The 19,733-nt window shown below is 44.0% G+C and overlaps 1 long non-coding RNA gene across 1 annotated transcript; it reads right to left on the bottom strand.

The window, feature by feature from the left end:
- Positions 1 to 1,567: 1,567 nt before the first annotated feature.
- LOC105611091 (uncharacterized) lies at positions 1,568 to 19,509 on the bottom strand. The gene is made up of 3 exons (XR_001038977.5): positions 19,394 to 19,509; positions 15,143 to 15,587; positions 1,568 to 8,309 (listed from the first exon to the last, which is right to left on the bottom strand). It is a non-coding gene; the product is annotated as an uncharacterized LOC105611091 (long non-coding RNA).
- Between the last annotated feature and the right edge of the window lie 224 nt (positions 19,510 to 19,733).

The following is a 19,733-nucleotide window of genomic DNA, read 5'->3' on the forward strand; positions in this document are numbered from 1 at the left end:
TGGCCTCCCTGGGTGAGCTCAGCTCCTCCAAAGCCCAGAGCCTGCCCATCAGGCCATCTTTAGTTCCTTGGTGTTTAAAAGCTAGGGGTGTCTGGGCCTGTTGGCTGGCTTTTGCCCTGAAATTCCAGAATTAGACATCTATTTGCTCTTGGGGCCCAGGAGATTCAGTATTTCTTCTCCTCGTAGGAAAGTCCCGCTGTGTGCGAGATCAGAGTAAGAAGCTTTATGACTTCACCATGCTTAGTTGCAGGCTGTCCACAAGCGTTGGCCTCTTACATACCCATACCATGATCCTTTTCCTTCTCTACCACCAGGGTTTCCAGTGTCCAAACCATATATGATCTGCCAGTTGGAGGAAGGGGAAGAGCCCTGTATTTTAGAAAGAGCAATCTCAACAGGTGTCCACTCAGGTGAGAGTCAGGCTAAAACAAGAGTACACATCATAAGGGCCAACTGTGACTGGAAAGTTCCTTTAAACCGTTGGTCAGGGGCCTCTTCTTTGAGAAGGTGTGGTCACTTGCCAGGAGCCCTTTTCTTTGAAAAGGTGAAGTTGCTTGCCAAGAGCCCTCCACTCCACTATTCTGAATACTTGTAGGCTTCTATCATGTTTTCTGGTATGAAAAGATGTCCATTTTCTTCTCTAGTGTTTATCTTTCCTTTGTTTCTTGTGAGTAATGTGGATAAGAAATAAACATCTGCCCATCTCTGCTCACCCTTCAGGGTTCTTGGGACTATGCGTCATCAGTAGATGTCACACGATCAGTGTTAGATGGAGTCTAAGGACCAACAGTTGTTAAGTCCTATATCAGCAAGGATAACAAAGAGTTAGCAGCAGATCAAACAGAACAGTTAAGTAGCCCAGAAACTAAAGGGCTACCAGCAGGGACATCCTGACAGATGACGTCAGGAAGATCAAGGTGAAGACACTTCAGGCTTTATTAAATTGAACTACAACAGAGGTGGTTCTAAGAACAAAGACCACTTCTTACCAGCTCTTGATGGCATCTCTTTGAATTCCTAGGTGACTTGAGTCCTCGGGGTGGTAGGCTCCACCCCTTGGGACAAAATTCCGGACACAAAGCTCTCCTGCCTGCCACGTGCAACCCAAGCATACTGCAGGAGATGACAGTCTGTGTCCGTGTCCATCTTTGAAACAGAATCAGCCTCAGGCCAGAGCTGAAGCTCCCCAAAGCAGGGCTCAAATCCTGAGAGTGCAGTCTGGGCCTCAAGACTCCAGAAGAGGACAGAGAAGATGCTGATCTCTGTATTGGTACTCTCTTGATCGTGTTTCCTTCCAGAATGAGGGCAAGGGTCTGGCATCTGGATCTAGTCTCATCATCAGTATCTGTCTGTTTACAGTGTTCTACAAATATAGTGTGTTTCAGAATCTCTAGGGGAGCTTGTTAAACATTCAGATCCTCAGGATCCCCACAAGACCTACTGGCTCAAAATCTGGCCTGTGGGAGCCCTGCTTAGGCATTGCCAGTCATTTCTCTGTTCAGAAGGGTCACTATTATTGTATTAGCTTTCTATTGTTGCTGAAACAAATTGTCACAAACTTAGCGGCTTTAATCAACACAAGTTTATTATCTCATAGTTCACAACTCAGAATCAAGTATGAGTCTCACACTGTTAAAATCAAGGTATCAGCATGGCTGAGTTCCTTTCTGGAGTGTCTAGGGGACAGTCTGTTTCCTGTTCATCTGTGTTGTTGGCAGAACCAATTCCTTACAGTGGTCAGACCAAGTTTCTCATTTTCTTGCTGGCTATAAGCTGAGGAGCATTCCCAGCTTCTAAAGACTACTACATTCCTTGGCCCGTGGGTCCCTTCCTCCACCTTCAGAGCCAGAAGTGATGGGTCGAGTCTTTCTCACACCACATCTCTCTGACTCAGCCAGGAACTGTCTCTGGTTTTGAGAACTCATGTGATTAGACTGGGCCCACCTGAATGACTCATGATAATCTCCCGGCCTCAGGGTCTGTGCCTTTAATCACATCTGCAAAGTCTCTTCTGCCATTTAAAGTAACATGTTTATATGTTCCTGGGATTTGAATACATAAATATGTTCAGATGGACTTGGACATCTTTGGGGGATAATTATTCTGCTATCACAGTTACATGCAGTAATAGATGTTAAATGTATACAGTATGTATATTATACTATATATATAATACACAATAATGTGTGGTGTGGACTGAGGTGTTGAGGGAAGATTTTGTGGAGGGCATCTTCCTACCCTCCTCTCATCTTTACAGTCTTTGGATTTACCTTGTGTTACTGTTGTTCAGTAGCTAAGTTATGTCCGACTGCAACTCCATGGACTATAGCCCTCAAGGCTCCTCTCTATCCATGGACTTTCCCAGGCAAGAATATTGGAGTGGGTTGCCATTTCCTTCCCAGAGGACCTTCCTGACCCAGGGATTGAACCTGCATCTCTTCACTGCAGGCTGATTCTTTACCACTGAGCCACCAGGGAAGCCCTTACCTTGTGTACTGGAGTCCCAACACTGTTCTCTCAAGTTTTTCTAATCTCCAGTTACCTGCTTATCTTATTCTTGGCACTTCCAAAATGTTCTTCAGACATACACCATTCTTGGAAGAGACTGTACCCTCTTTTAGGTATTATTTTAAAGGTTAATTATCTTACATCTATCATAGGACTTTACTTCCTCTTGGCACATAGAACAGGTAATACCAGCCTGTCTTTTTTGTTTTTTTCCAGATTGGGAGAGGAGGCCTCAAACCAAGGAACCTATGCTAAGTCAGGGACTTTCCAAAGAAGAATTATTTCAGAGAGCATCAGTGGAGAAACACATTAGCGATGAACTCAGGACCTCCAGACTGAAAGCAACCTGTGGTTGGGATGACCAGGTAGAGATGCATCCCAAAAAACAGGAGAGACATCTGAAAGAAACGCCACTCACTCAAAAATCTCCTCCCACCCTTAAGAGAGGTCATAAATGGAATGAATTTGGGACCAGTTCAGGTTTAAGATCAGTCCCTATTAACCAACACCATGTTCCCATAGGAGAAGGATACTATAATTGTGATACAGAATTCAGACAGACTTCAGGGAGAAGTAACTCTCGGAGAACCCAACCAGGGAAGAAATCTTGCAAATGCAGTGAATGTGGGAAGGTGTTCCATTTCCAGTCAGAACTTCAGCGCCATCAGAGATGTCACACTGGAGAAAAGCCCTATGAGTGCAATGAATGTGGAAGAGCCTTTGGTCATATTTCATCCCTTATTAAACATCAGAGAACTCATACTGGAGAGAAGCCCTATGAATGCAGCGAATGCGGAAGAGCCTTCAGCCAGAGTTCCTCTCTTGTTCTACATTACAGATTTCATACAGGAGAGAAACCCTACAAATGCAATGAATGTGGAAGGGCCTTTGGTCATACTTCATCCCTTATTAAACATCAGAGAACTCACACTGGAGAGAAGCCCTATGAATGTAGAGAATGTGGGAGAACCTTCAGCCAGAGTTCCTCTCTCGTTGTACACTACAGATTTCATACAGGAGAGAAACCCTACAGATGTAACAGGTGTGGGAGAGCCTTTAGCCAGAGTTCCTCTCTCACTCAGCATTACAGACACCATACTGGAGAGAAACCGTACAAATGTAATGAGTGTGGGAGAGCCTTTGCTCACACTGCCTCCCTTATTAAACATCAGAAAAGTCATGCTGGGAAAAAAACCCTACGAATTCAGCCAATGCAGGAAGGCTTTCAGCTGGAAAACACACACCACTAAACCTCAGAGGATGTACTGAATTATATATTAGAAAGCGATCCTAGGAGTGCAATGGATGTGGGAAGACTTTTGGTCAGAGGACACAGGACACATTTTGTTCAACATCAGACAGGACACACCAAACCGAAGCTCTATTAAGAGTGGGTGGGCTTTCATCATACCTCCTCCCTTACCAAACATGAGAGAATCCAAACCAGTAAGAAACTATGTGAATATCATGGATTTGGAAAGGCTTTAGTTAGTGGGTCACACATTCAACATCAGATAATTTATTATTTTTAATATTTTTCTATATGAACCATTTTTAAAGTCTTTATTGAATTTGTTACAATATTATTTCTGTTTTATGTTTTGGTTTTCTGGCCATGAGGCATGTGGGATCTTAACTCCCTGACCAGGAATCGAAGCCACACCCCCTGCTTTGGAAGGTGAAGTCTTAACCACTAGACCACCAGGGAAGTCTCCATACATGGGAGAATTTATACTGGGGGGAAGCCTCATCAGTGTAATCAGTATAGCACAGGCTTCAGTCACATAGTGTTTCAAAAGCAAACGAAAATCCCCAAAACAACGCCAGATAACTCATACATATTTTACATTAGTAACAGGTTAAGTTTTCTTTCAAAGGGCAAAGTGAAGTGAAAGTTGCTCAGTCATGTCTGACTCTTTGTGACCCCATGGACTGTATAGTCCATGCAATTCTCCAGGCCAGAATACTGGAGTGGGTAAGCCTTTCCCTTCTTCAGGGGATGTTCCCAACCCAGGGATTGAACCCAGGTCTCCTGCATTGCAGGCGGATTCTTTACCAACTGAGCCACAAGAGAAGCCCCATATATATATCTTTTTTCCCCCAACTGTCCTTCTCTAACCCTCACTCAGGTCACTTTATATGCCTGGATGCCTGCAACTTTGTAGCTGGTTTTTGCCTAACATAGTCCCTTTGTCTTATGTATCTCTGGCCATGTTAATCATTCTCAGCAGTAGGCACCCATCCTGCCACCCCGTCCTGACCCCAAAGCCTCTGTTTTGCCTATAGGATAAAGGCTAACCTCTCAGTTTGACATTCAATGCCCTCTTCAGTCTGCCCTAACCTCCTGCTGTTCCTGACAAGAACCTCCATTTCAGACAAACTAGCTTGCTTGCCATACCTCAAACATGCGTCCACACTTCCTAGCCTGGGCTGTTCTGCCTAAGCTGTTCCACCAGCCTAGAATGCCCTCTCCACTGTCTAAAGCCTGGTGATCAGTCAGAACCCTATTCAAATGTCCCCTCATCTGGGAAGAATTCTCTTGAATACTGATGGGAAGTCAGATCTTACTCAACTGCAATTGTAAAAGCATCTGTTTTTCCGTAAGTATTATTTTTAATTACTGATTTCTGATTCTGCTGGATCTTCACTGCTGCACACAGGCTTTCTCTAGTTCTAGAGAGTGGGGGCTACTCTCTAGTTGTGGTGCGCGGGCTTCACACTGTGGTGGCTTCCTATTGTGGAGCATAGGGTCTAGGGGTATGGGCTTCAGTAGCTGTAGCATGAAGACTCAGTAGTTGTGCTGTGAGGGTTCTAGGGCGTGTAGGCTTTAGTAGCTGAAGCACAGGGGCTCATTAATTGTGGCTGTCAAACCTTAGAGCATGCATGCTTCAGTAGTTGCAGTGCTTGGGCTCAATAGTTGTTGACACTAGAGCATGGCCTTAGTAGTTGTGGCGCACGGGCTTAGTTGGCATGTGGAATCTTCTCATTCCAGTCCCCTATAATGAAAAGGACATCTTTTTGGGGTGTTAGTTCTAGAAGGTCTTATAGGTCTTCATAGAACCATTCAACTTCAGCTTCTTCAGCATTACTGGTTGGGGCATAGACTTGGAGTACCACGATATTGAATAGTTTGCCTTGGAAACAAACAGAGATCATTCTATCATTTTTGAGAATGCATCCAAGTACTGCATTTTGGACTCTTTTGTTGACTATGATGGCTACTCCATTTCTTCTAAGGGATCGTTGCCCATAGTAGTGAATATAATGGTCATCTGAGTTAAATTCATCCATTCCAGTCCATTTTAGTTCACTGATTCCTAAAATGTCGACGTTCACTCTTGCCATCTCCTGTTTCAATAATTGAAAAAGCAAGAGTTCCAGAAAAACATCTATTTCTGCTTTATTGTCTATGCCAAAGCCTTTGACTGTGTGGATCACAACAAACTGGAAAATACTGAAAGAGATAGGAATACCAGACCACCTGATCTGCCTCTTGAGAAATCTGTATGCAGGTCAGGAAGCAACAGTTAGAACTGGACATGGAACAACAAACTGGTTCCAAATACGAAAAGGAGTACATCAAGGCTGTCTATTGTCACCCTGCTTATTTAACTTATATGCAGAGTACATCATGAGAAACACTGGGCTGGAGGAAGCACAAGCTGGAATCAAGATTGCCAGGAGAAATCTCAATAACCTCAGATATGCAGATGACACCACCCTTATGGCAGAAAGTGAAGAAGTACTAAAGAGCCTCTTGATGAAAGTGAAAGAGGAGAGTGAAGACGTTCACTTAAAGCTCGACATTCAGAAAACTAAGATCATGGCATCCGGTCCCATCACTTCATGGGAAATAGATGGGGAAACAGTGGTAACAGTGTCAGACTTTATTTTGGGGGGCTCCAAAATCACTGCAGATGGTGACTGCAGCCATGAAATTAAAAGATGCTTACTCCTTGGAAGGAAAGTTATGACCAACCTAGATAGCATATTAAAAAGCAGAGACATTACTTTGCCAACAAAGGTCTGTCCAGTCAAGGCTGTGGTTTTTCCAGTGGTCATGTATGGATGTGAGAGTTGGACTATAAAGAAAGCTGAGCACCGAAGAATTGATGCTTTTGAACTGTGGTGTTGGAGAAGACTCGAGAGTCCCTTGGACAGCAAGGAGATCCACCAGTCCATCCTAAAGGAAATCAGTCCTGAATATTCATCGGAAGGACTGATATTGAAGCTGAAACTACAATACTTTGGCTACCTGAGCGAGGAACTGACTCATTTGAAAAGACCCTGATGCTGGTAAAGATTGAAGGTGGAAGGAGAAGGGGATGACAAAGGATGAGATGGTTGGATGGCATCACTGACTCAATGGACATGAGTTTGAGCAAACTCTGGGAGTTGGTGATAGACAGGGAGGTCTGGCGTGCTGCAGTCCTTGGGGTCGTAGAGTTGGACACAGCTGAGCAACTGAACTGGAATCTTCTCCCACCAGGGATCAAACCTGTGTCCCCTGTACTGGCAGGCAGATTCCTATCCACTGTGTTACCAGGTTAGTCGTCCATAATATTTGCAAGTGAAAGATATCTCGACTTGGAGTAGTTCTTATCAGTGTCTTAATCTATTTAAATCATTGGTTGTTTATTATCTTGCCATTTTCTTGTCTCCTGAACCAGATTATCAGCTGCTTCAGGTCATTTCTCATACTTCCTCTCAGAAATGAGCACCCAATAGATGCTTACTAATCATGTGTTAACTTGAAAAACAACTTGTATTGCCCATGTTTTCTTGGTACCCTGACTACAAATTTTCGTACTAGATAAAAATCTTTCCTTCTAGAAAACTACCAATTAAATATTTTCTTAAAAAAATACAATATTGCTTCCTGTAATTATTTTTCAAATTCAGGTATAGGTTAGTATTGTTCTACGTTTTGTGGGTAGCTTGTTGGATTTGTGCATGAAAATTTATTGCAATTTTATTTATAAAATCTCATTCCAACTACCAGTGTTGGGTTAAATGCCACAGGTTAAGGATATAGTCCCCCTCAAGACTGGGAGACAGGGACATTAGCAAAGTCACAGGTTGATTTAAGATAATTTGTCCCTGTAGATGATAATGGAAAAGCCACTGGCTTTAATTCTCCATTGTGTCATTTGGTGAGACTAGAACTGTTCAAATATATTTGTCATGGTGATCTGCCAATGGATGGCATACCCAGAAGCTGGTAAGATTTCGAGCAGTGGCAATTATTTAGGATAATCTAAGAATGGGGAAGATACCCTGGAGGAGGAAATGACACCCCACTCTAGTATTCTTGCCTGGAGAACCCTATGGACAGAGGAGCCATCAATGGAGTTGCAAAGAGTCAGACATGACTGAGCGTGTGAGCATGATATAAGCATGAAAAATGGTATTCGAATGAGTATGCTCTGACCTAACAAAGAGGAAAGAAAAGAGAAAACAGGTCATTATGGATGGATAACAACTAGGGATCAATAGAAATGAGAAGAGTAACTATGGGCAAGCAGATGAAAAATAAAATAGGGGTTTTTTGGGTTCCTTTTTTTTTTGGAAATAAAATTGATTTACAGTATCATGGTAGACAAAACAGGGCTTTACCACCGGTGTTGGTCTGACATCTTGGGCAGAAGCTATCCCTTATCTGAAGTCCTCTATTTATTCCGAAGGTCTTCAGTCAGCTGGTTTGGAGACCAGTTGCTTTAGAGCACCTTGGAAAATCCTCAGTCTGAAGTCCTCTGCTGGAATAGACTTCCAGTTGTGTCATTTCTGAAACTCTTCTTTAGCTGTAAAATATGTATGGAAGAATTGACATTCTGGAGGTTCACTGCTGCATTAGTTAACAGTATCTGATAAGGTTCCATACAGTAATGCTCAAGAGCAGTTTCTCTCTGATGTCTTACAAAAAAAATCTCATGGTTGAGGATCACAAAGAGGCTATTTAGGAAGTGGCTGTGGGAAGCTGTCCTTAACCTATTGATGACAGGACTGGATATATATGAATCCCCTGTAATATTTTTGCCATGTCTGCATGCAGCAGGGTAGTTTAGTATTGGAAGTGGAATTTCCAAATAACTGTTCATTTCTTAGACAACTGATGTATTCCCAAGGGAGTGAACCATATGGCCATAAGGTACTTGTGAGAGTACCCTTCACCAGGCAGCAAAAGAGTTCTGAGATTTTTGGTAATGTTAATAATGCCACTGATTTCTGTAAAGTGTGTGCCTTGACCACTTGATATAAAAAATGGGATGTCCTAAGTTGGAAACACAAAATCAAGCAGTTTTTAGGAAGGACTATAGCTTTTCATGGCAATTAGATCCTTCAGTCCACCATTAAAACAGACATATTAAAAAGTAAAACACTTGTGGGACCTACCCAGGAGAGAATTGGCAGAGGGACTTCACCCAGATGCCAGTTTCTCAAGGGTATGAATATCTATTAGTCATGACAGATACATTCACAGGATGGATTGAAGGCTTTCCCACCTGGAGAAGGCCGAGGAGGTGGTAAAAAAACTGCTCCATGAAATCAGTGCGAGATTTGGTCTTCCCAGGTCATTATAAAGGGACAATGGGACATCACTTACTTCTAAGGTCACGCAGTTCAGTTTAGTCGCTAGTCATGTCCGACTCCTTGTGACCCCATGAATCACAGGATGCCAGGCCTCCCTGTCCATCACCAACTCCTAGAGTTCACTCAGACTCACGTCCATTGAGTGGGTGATGCCATCCAGCCATCTCATCCTCTGTTGTCCCCTTCTCCTGCCCTCAATCCCTCCCAGCATCAGAGTCTTTTCCAAGGAGTCAACACTTCACACGAGGTGGCCAAAGTATTGGAATTTCAGCTTTAGCATCAGTCCTTCCAATTTATACCCAGGACTGATCTCCTTTAGGATGGACTGGTTGGGTCTCCTTGCAGTCCAAGGGACTCTCAAGAGTCTTCTCCAACACCACAGTTCAAAAGCATCAGTTCTTTGGCGCTCAGCCTTCTTCACAGTCCAACTCTCACATCCATACATGACCACTGGAAAAACCATAGCCTAGACTAGACGGGCCTTTGTTGGCAAAGTAATATCTCTGCTTTTGAATATGCTATCTAGGTTGGTCATAACTTTCCTTCCAAGGAGTAAGCGTCTTTTAATTTCATGGCTGCAATCACAATCTGCAGTGATTTTCGAGCCCCAAAAAATAAAGTCTGACACTGTTTCCCCATCTATTTGCCATGAAGTGATGGGACCGGATGCCATGATCTTCGTTTTCTGACTACTGAGCTTTAGGCCAACTTTTTCACTCTCCTCTTTCACTTTCATCAAGAGGCTTTTTAGTTCCTCTTCACTTTCTGCCATAAGGGTGGTGTCATCTGCATATCTGAGGTTATTGATATTTCTCCCAGCAATCTTGATTCCAGCTTGTGCTTCTTCTATCCCAGCGTTTCTCAGGATGTACTCTGCATATAAGTTAAAAAAGCAGGGTGACAATATACAGCCTTGACGTACTCCTTTTTGTATTTGGAACCAGTCTGTTGTTTCATGTCCAGTTCTAACTGTTGCTTCCTGACCTGCATATAGGTTTCTCAAGAGGCAGATCAGGTGGTCTGGTATTCCCATCTCTTTCAGAATTTTCCACAGTTTATTGTGATCCACACAGTCAAAGGCTTTGGCATAGTCAATAAAGCAGAAATAGATGTTTTTCTGAAACTCTTTTGGTTTTTCCATGATCCAGCAGATGCTGGCAATTTGATCTCTGGTTCCTCTGCCTTTTCTAAAACCAGCTTGAACATCTGGAAGTTCACGGTTCATGTATTGCTGAAGCCTGGCTTGGAGAATTTTGAGCATTACTTTACTAGCATGTGAGATGAGTGTAATTGTGCGGTAGTTTGAGCATTCTTTGGCATTGCCTTTCTTTGGGATTGGAATGAAAACTGACCTTTTCCAGTCCTGTGGCCACTGCTGAGTTTTCCAAATTTGCTGGCATATTGAGTGCAGTACTTTCACAGCATCATCTTTTCCAGATTTGAAATAGCTCAACTGGAATTCCATCACCTCCACTAGCTTTGTTCGTAGTGATGCTTTCTAAGGCCCACTTGACTTCACATTCTACGATGTCTGGCTCTAGGTGAGTGATCACACCATCATGATTATCTTGGTCATGAAGATCTTTTTTGTACAGTTCTTCTTATCTCCATTGTGCCCAGAGGCCTCAGTCTTCAGGACAATAGAAAGAGCCAACCAATTCTTAAAATCAGCAATAAAAAAGATAACCCAGGAGACCTCCCTGAGATGGAAGGAGGCTTTACCAATAGCTCTCCTCTGTACCCGCATTGCCCCTAAGGAACAGGTTGGTCTTAGTCCTTATGAGATGCTATATGGCAGACCTTTTGTTGATGTCAATGACCTCTTCCCAGATCCAGAGGCTCAGACCCTCCGGTCTTATGCCATGGCCATTGTGCAATTCCAACAGGATATATGCTTGTAGGATGTCAGCCAGGACCCAAAAGATTCTAAAGAGCCACCACTATATGCTCCAGGGACTCAAGCCCTAATTAAAGTCCGGAAAGATGGGTCCCCAAAGGCCCAACTCCAGCCCACATGGAAGGGCCCCTATCCTGTAATACTTTCTACCCCCATAGCAGTCAAGGTACCAGGACATGACTCCTGGATTCACTACTCATGAGTCAAGCCATGGAAGAAAACTGAAGAGGATACTCGATACACCTGTGAGCCCCTGGGAGGTCTCAGATATCTATTCAGGACTACAAATGAGTGCCATCCCCAAAATCAAGTTTCTGGGGATAGGATTTCCCAGGATAGCTCTAAAGAGCCAACACAGCTTGGCAGGGGTTGTACCCCAAAATAGACAGGAGATAGATCTGACCCCTGTACAAGGAGGGACTTGATCCATCTTGAATGAGACGTGTTGTTTCCAGGTAAATACCTCCAGCTAAGTTAAATTAAGTCTCACAATCTCAAGAAAAACATGCAGATCTACAGGAACGAGATGGAGAGTCCTTAGGGTGGCTACAGTCTCTCTTTGGGGGATCCTTCTTCTCGCAATGGGGAATTTGGCATTGGAGGCGGCCAAGAGGAGCAACCCCATGTCCAGGGAGCTGTGGCTGCTCTGGCGCAGGAGGGCCGAGAGGAGCTACTCCACCTTCAAGGTCAGGAGGGGCGGCCGTGAGGAGAGATCCTTCATCCAAGGTAAGGAGCAGTGGCTGCACTTTGCTGGAGCAGCTCTGAAGAGATACCCCATGTCCAAGGTAAGAGAAACCCAAGTAAGATGGTAGGTGTTGCGAGAGGGCATCAGAGGGCAGACACACTAAAACCATAATCACAGAAAACTAGCCAATCTGATCACATGGACTACAGCCCTGTCGAGGTCTAACACAATGTGGTCCATTGGAGAAGGGAATGGCAAGCCACTTCAGTATTCTTGCCTTGAGAACCCCATGAACAGTATGAAAAGGCAAAATGATAGGATACTGAAAGAGGAATTCCCCGCGTCAGTAGGTGCCCAATATGCTACTGGAGATCAGTGGAGAAATAACTCCAGAAAGAATGAAGGGATGGAGCCAAAGCAAAAACAATACCCAATTGTGGATGTGACTGGTGATAGAAGCAAGGTCCAATGCTGTAAAGAAAAATATTGCATAGGAACCTGCAATGTCAGGTCCATGAATCAAGGCAAATTGGAAATGGTCAAACAGGAGATGGCAAGAATGAACGTTGACATTCTAGGAATCAGTGAACTAAAATGGACTGGAATGGGTGAATTTAACTCAGATGACCATTATATCTACTACTGTGTGCAGGAATCCCTTAGAAGTAGCCATCATAGTCAACAAAAGAGTCCAAAATGCAGTACTTGGATGCAGTCTCAAAAACGACAGAATGATCTCTGTTCGTCTCCAAGGCAAACCATTCAATATCACAGTAATCCAAGTCTATGCCCCAACCAGTAACGCTGAAGAAGCTGAAGTTGAACGGTTCTATGAAGACCTACGAGACCTTTTAGAACTAACACTCAAAAAAGATGTCCTTTTCATTATTGGGGACTGGAATGCAAAAGTAGGAAGTCAAGAAACACCTGGAGTAACAGGCAAATTTGGCCTTGGAGAACAGAATGAGGCAGGGCAAAGGCTAATAGAGTTTTGCCAAGTGAACGCACTGGTCATAGCAAACACCCTCTTCCAACAACAGAAGAGAAGACTCTACACATGGACATCACCAGATGGTCAACACCGAAATCAGATTGATTATATTCTTTGCAGCCAAAGATGGAGAAGCTCTATACAGTCAGCAAAAACAAGACCGGGAGCTGACTGTGGCTCAGATCATTAACTCCTTATTGCCAAATTCAGACTTAAATTGAAGAAAGTAGGGGGAACCACTAGACTATTCAGGTATGACCTAAATCAAATCCCTTATGATTATACAGTGGAAGTGAGAAATAGATTTAAGGGACTAGATCTGATAGACAGAGTGCCCGATGAACTATGGATGGAGGTTCGTGACATTGTACAGGAGACAGGGATCAAGAGCATCCCCATGGAAAAGAAATGCAAAAAGGCTGTCTGGGAAGGCCTTACAAATAGCTGTGAAAAGAAGAGAAGCGAAAAGCAAAGGAGAAAAGGAAAGATATAAGCATCTGAATGCAGAGTTCCAAAGAATAGCACAGAGAGATAAGAAAGCCTTCATCAGTGATCAGTGCAAAGAAATAGAGGAAAACAACAGAATGGGAAAGACTAGAGGTCTCTTCAAGAAAAGTAGAGATACCAAGGGAACATTTCATGCAAAGATGGGCTCGATAAAGAACAGATATGGTATGGATCTAACAGAAGCAGAAGATATTAAGAAGAGGTGGCAAGAATACACAGAAGAACTACAAAAAAGAGCTTCACAACCAAAATAATCACGATGGTGTGATCACTCACCTAGAGCCAGACATCCTGGAATGCGAAGTCAAGCGGGCCTTAGAAAGCATCACTACGAACAAAGCTAGTGGAGGTGATGGTATCCCAGTTAAGCTATTTCAAATCCTGAAAGATGATGCTGTGAAAGTGCTGCACTCAATATGCCAGCAAATTTGGAAAACTCAGCAGTGGCCACAGGACTGGAAAAGGTCAGTTTTTATTCCAATCCCAAAGAAAGGCAATGCCAAAGAATGCTCAAACTACCGCACAATTGCATTCATCTCACATGCTAGTAAAGTAATGCTCAAAATTCTCCAAGCCAGGCTTCAGCAATACATGAACCGTGAACTTCCAGATGTTCAAGCTGGTTTTAGAAAAGGCAGAGGAAGCAGAGATCAAATTGCCAACATCTGCTGGATCATGGAAAAACCAAGAGAGTTTCAGAAAAACATCTATTTCTGCTTTATTGACTATGCCAAAGCCTTTGACTGTGTGGATCACAATAAACTGTGGAAAATTCTGAAAGGGATGGGAATACCAGACCACCGGACCTGCCTCTTGAGAAACCTATATGCAGGTCAGGAAGCAACAGTTAGAACTGGACATGGAACAACAGACTGGTTCCAAATAGGAAAAGGAGTACATCAAGGCTGTATATTGTCACCCTGCTTATTTAACTATATGCAGAGTACATCCTGAGAAACGCTGGGATAGAAGAAGCACAAGCTGGAATCAAGATTGCTGGGAGAAATATCAATAACCTCAGATACGTAGATGACACCACCCTTATGGCAGAAAGTGAAGAGGAACTAAAGAGCCTTTTGATGAAAGTGAAAGAAGAGAGTGAAAAAGTTGGCCTAAAGCTCAATAGTCAGAGAAAAAGATCATGGCATCCGGTCCCATCACTTCATGGCAAAAAGGTGGGGAAACAGTGGAAACAGTGTCAGACTTTATTTTTGGGGGCTCGAAAATCACTGCAGATTGTGATTGCAGCCATGAAATTAAACGATGCTTACTCCTTGGAAGGAAAGTTATGACCAACCTAGATAGCATATTAAAAAGCAGATATTACTTTGCCAACAAAGGCCCGTCTAGTCAAGGCTATGGTTTTTCCAGTGGTCATGTATGGATGTGAGAGTTGGACTGTGAAGAAAGCTGAGCGCTGAAGAATTATTGCTTTTGAATTGTGGTGTTGGAGATGACTCTTGAGAGAGTCCCTTAGATTACAAGGTCCTACCAGTCCATCCTAAAGGAGATCAGCCCTGGGTATAAATTGGAAGGACTGATGCTAAAGCTGAAATTCCAATACTTTGGCCACCTCATGTGAAGAGTTGACTCATTGGAAAAGATCTTGATGCTGGGAGGAACTGGGAGCAGGAGAAGGGGACGACAGAGGATGAGACGGCTGGATGGCATCACCGACTCGATGGACATGCGTTTGAGTGAACTCCGGGAGTTGGTGATGGACAGGAAGGCCTGGTGTGCTGCGATTCATGGGGTCGAAAGAGTCGGACATGACTGAGCGACTGAACTGAACTGAATGTCCCTACTATTCCCTGTTATCACCATACTGATGCTGCTTATGATTGCTCCATGTATTATCAATTGTCTAACCTGTTTTGTCTCTGCCCAGGTCAACAAGCTACAACGTGCAGTGCCAGTTCAACAAGAATACATAAAACAGTCGACCATGGAAAATGTCACTCACCTGTAGATGAACACCGCCATAAGGACTCTGAGGCTTGAGATTAGCAAGAGGGGGAGGCCCAAACGCCCTCACTGTCCCAGTTCAGCAGGAAGAAGCCAGAGAGACCTCAACACCCCTACTGCCAAAGAATTGGGCCTCCCCTCTCTTGAGCAGGGAATGTTAGGTACGTAGAATAGGAAAAAGGAGTCCAAAATAGCAGTGGCTAGAAGACAAAGAGGAAAAAGCCCACGAAAGCAGAACAAGGAAGGTCCAAGGACCAGAGTGAGAACTTCAGGTGAAGCAAAGAGGCCTCCAGGCTAGCCCAGTTTACATAGGGCAGGCTCAGGGGAAGGAGAAAAACAGAAAAAGAGGAGCCAAAGTTGAGCCGCACTTCTTTTGGGTTGGCCTGCCTTCATGCCTTGAGGAAGTATTTTCCTTTGCTTGCCAAATAAAACTGAGCTATAACCTAAAAAAAAAAAAAAAAAAGTAAAACTCATTCTAATTTCATGAAAGGTAGAAGCTGGATAAAATCCATCTGAAAGTATTCAGGGATCTTTGAGGCCTTGGTTGCTGGCCATGTTCCACTTTTAGTTCTTCAAAGATTATATTTACACGTGTCACATGACCTAAATATAAGTTGTTAAAAGTTTTTTTTTTTCAGTTTATTTATCAATGTTAATTTAAGATAGTAACCAATTTGTCTGTATCATGATGTAAAGTTTTATGGGGGAAAAAAATTTTTAGCTGGTATCCATCTGAAATCCTCTGGCGCCTCCAAGTGGCCATCTTGGGAGCCCCAGTAATGACCTGAGTGAAAGTTGCCTGCATCCTCAGTTACGTTTGACTCTTTCTCAGTTTCATGGAGTGTAGCCCACCAGGCTCCTCTGTCTCAGTTCCATGGAGAGTAGCCCACCAGGCTCCTGTGTCCGTGAAATTCTCCAGGCAAGAATACTGGAGTGGGTTTCCATTTCCTCTTCCAGGGCATCTTCCTGATCCAGGGATCGAACCCGCATCTCCTGCGTCCCTACATTGGCAGGTGGATTCTTTCCCATTGTGTCATCTGGGAAGCCCATGAGTGAAGGTTACATTTTTTAAAAAACATTCTTCTTTTTCAGAATCAGAGGATAAATGCTGATGTTTCATAATGGTCTCTCTGAATTCCTCCAGAGATTTACCCTTTGAGGGTTCAGTTAGGACTCTCACCTAGGTTAAGGCAGTTTGTTTGGCATCATGATCTGCTAGAGAATTTCCTTTCACTTCCATATTATCTTCTTCACATGAACCGAGGCCCTTATAAGAGGTACTTCTCTAGGCAACAGAAGCAACTGAAGTTCTTTAGGTTGTAGTTCATTTTAAAATTATTTGTTTATTTGGCTGTGCTGGGTCTTCGTTGTGGCATGTGGGATCCCTCGCCAGGGGTCAAACCCGTCTCCTGCACTGACAGGCATTCTTTACCACTGAGCCACCAGGGAAGCCCACATGATGGGTATATACCTCTAAGTATTGAAAGCAGGGACTAGAAAAGCTATTTTCGGGTATTTACATGACCGAACACACACCCCATGTTCACAGTAATATTATTCACAAGAGCGAAAAGGTAGAAGCAACCCAACTGTCCATCGGCAGATGAATAAACAATACAGTATACAGTGGAATATTATGCTGTGCTGTGCTCAGTCACTTCAGTCACGTCTGATTCTTTGTGACCCCATGGACTGTAGCCCACCAGGCTCCTCTGTCCATGGAGCTCACCAGGCAAGAATACTGGAGTGGGTTCCTGTGCCCTCCTCCAGGAGATCTTCGCGACCCAGGAACTGAACCTGTATCTCCAGCATCTCCCGCATTGTACGAAGGTTCTTTACCCACTGAGTCATCTGACAAGCCCCACAGTGGAATATTACCTGGCCTTAAAAAAGGAAGGAAATTCTAACACACGCTACACATGGATGAACCTTGAGGACATAATGCTAAGTTTAATAAACCAGTCACAAGAGGACAAACACTTATGAGATAATTAATCCAATTCATAGAGACAAAGAATAGAATGGTGCTTGCCAGAGACTGGAGAGAGAAAGGAATGGTGAATTACTGCTTAATAGGTACAGAGTTCCTGTTTTTCATCTTTTCAAGATGAAAAGAGTTCTGGAGATGAATCATAGGGATGGCCACACAACAATGTGAATGGACTCAATGCCTCTGAAGTGTACACTTGGTTATGATAGTAAATTTTATCTTATGCATATTTTATAGCAAAATTTTTTAAATGTCAAAAATGTACATGAATGTTCATAGCAGCTTTGTTTGAAATAGCCAAAAACTGAAGATAAACTATATACATATTCTATAATGATGAATGGTTAAACAAAAAGGAAGAAACTACTGATGCATTCAACAACTTGGAAAGACATCAAGGGTACTATGCTGTAATCTCCAAAGCACATGTAACTAATTCCATTTACATAACATTCCCAAAATGACAAAATTTTAAACACGGAGAACATAATAGTGGTTGCCAAGGGCTAGGGATGGTGGAGGAAGACAGAAGAGGGAGAAAGTGACTCTTAAGAGAAAGCATAAGGGATCTTTGTGATGACAGTTCTACCATGATTGTGGTGGTTACAGAAATCCACACGTGACAAAAACTGTATAGAACTACATACACACCCACATCACCTCCACCCCACGAATGCATGTAAACTGATAGAATCCAAGCGAATTCTGTGAATTTTATCAATATGTACAAGGGTTTTGATACTGTATCATAGTTGACCCTTGAACAACATGGGTTTGGACTGCATCGGTCCACTTATATGCACAATTTTTCAATAAATATTGTCGTACTACATGATATGCTTCCTTGGTGGCTCAGTGGTATAGAATCTGCCTGCCAATCTCCAACCCAGGAGATGTGGGTTTGATCCCTGGGTCGGGAAGATCTCCTGGAGAAGGAAATGACAACCTGTTTCAGTATTCTTGCCTGGGAAATCCCATGGGCAGAGGAGCCTGGCAGGCTATAGTCCATGGGATCACAAAAGAATGGGACACGACTTAGCGACTAAACAACAAAAACATGATAGGCAGTTGGCTAAATCCATGGATATGGAACCATGAATTCAGAATACCGACTATGGGACCTGAGCCCCCGTGGGTCTTGGTATCCATGGAAGGTCCTAAACCCATCCTCTGTGGCTACTGAGGGATGACTGTAGAAGATGCTACCGTTGGACATAACTGGGTGAAAGGTGCAGGAGCCCTTTCTGTACTATTTCTGCAGCTCCCTATAAATCTATCATTATTTTAAAATAAAAGAAAAAACAAAGCAGAACCTGAATGCTTGGCTATGGGTCAAATTCCCTTGTAATCTGAGCTGTCCAGCATGAACTGGGTGCCCTCTATTCTTGCTGTATTATCTTCTCTCTTCAACCCCCACCTACAGCTTCACGGTAACTTCCATGCGACCAGGTGCCTGAAGAACAAAATTCTTAGGTTCTGCAAGGTATGTAGGCATGGCCTAAAAGGACACAGCTGCACAACATTCCACTTTGGGAAAGCTCTGAGGAACAGAGGTGGAGGAAAATCCTCTCAGTGGACAGAACTTTGAGCAGTGCACTTGGTTGTTCATTTTGCCCGATCAGATGTAAAGATCTATACTTTTTCATGGACCATGGCTAATGGCTGGGCTGGATGATCAGGTACTTGAAAGGAATGGGATTAGAAAATTCAAAGAGATGCGGGGAAGAGGGTGTGGACAGACTTTTCTAATTTGGCACAGAATGTGAACTTAACTATGTTCCATATGAATGCTTACCAAAGAGGAGGATTTTAATGAGGTGGACAGAATAACCAACCTGAGAATGTCAGTCTGCTTCCTCCCCCAGCCAAATGGACTCAAGGGCAATGCACTAGGGATGGAAGTTATGTTTGAGCTCAACAACACAGACTTTCCCTGACTAGGGCCAATATGGCTATAGCCACTGTCGAGCGTTCAATATCCTAACAGCAGAGACCAACACTGAGCCCTCAGTAAGACAGAACACCCCGAAGGCTCAGTCAGCTAACTTGCTGCAGACTGACCACATCGGGCCAGTTCTCCTAAGAAAGGAGCAGCCGCTTGTTCTGACACTCTGGATATGGATTCGCCTTCATCGCCGCAGTGCTTCTCCCCAATCCAGAGCGCTGCTGGAGTTGGCTGTGAACGGCTTTTTTATTCTTCCGTGTGCACCATTCCCCGCTTCGACCTTCACTTAGACCCCGCTCCGTGCTCGTCCGTACCTCTCATTTCGGTTTGGGAAGAGTCCACAGCATCAGCTTCATTCAGTGAGAGGATTCTGTCAGCGGCCCACGCCGCTCGCAGCTCTTTAGATCCCGGGGTCCCGCCCGCAGAAGACAGCGCGCCAGCCCCGCCCACCCCGGCGCCGGCCCAAGCCCCGCCCCTGGGTCCTAACGCGAGGACCCCGCGGGGGGCTGTCCGCAGCGAGGCCGGGTTCGCCCCACCCCGCTGCCTGTCCGGACGCCCCCTCACTCGGGCCTGCGCTGCGGCGCGGCCCCCGGACCTTGGGGATTCAGTCTCGGGCCGAGGTCCGCGGCCGGTGGATGGAGAGCAGTCACGACA

The sequence above is a fragment of the Ovis aries genome, chromosome 3 (genome assembly GCF_016772045.2).
Source record: "Ovis aries strain OAR_USU_Benz2616 breed Rambouillet chromosome 3, ARS-UI_Ramb_v3.0, whole genome shotgun sequence".
NCBI classification, from domain to species: domain Eukaryota; kingdom Metazoa; phylum Chordata; class Mammalia; order Artiodactyla; family Bovidae; genus Ovis; species Ovis aries.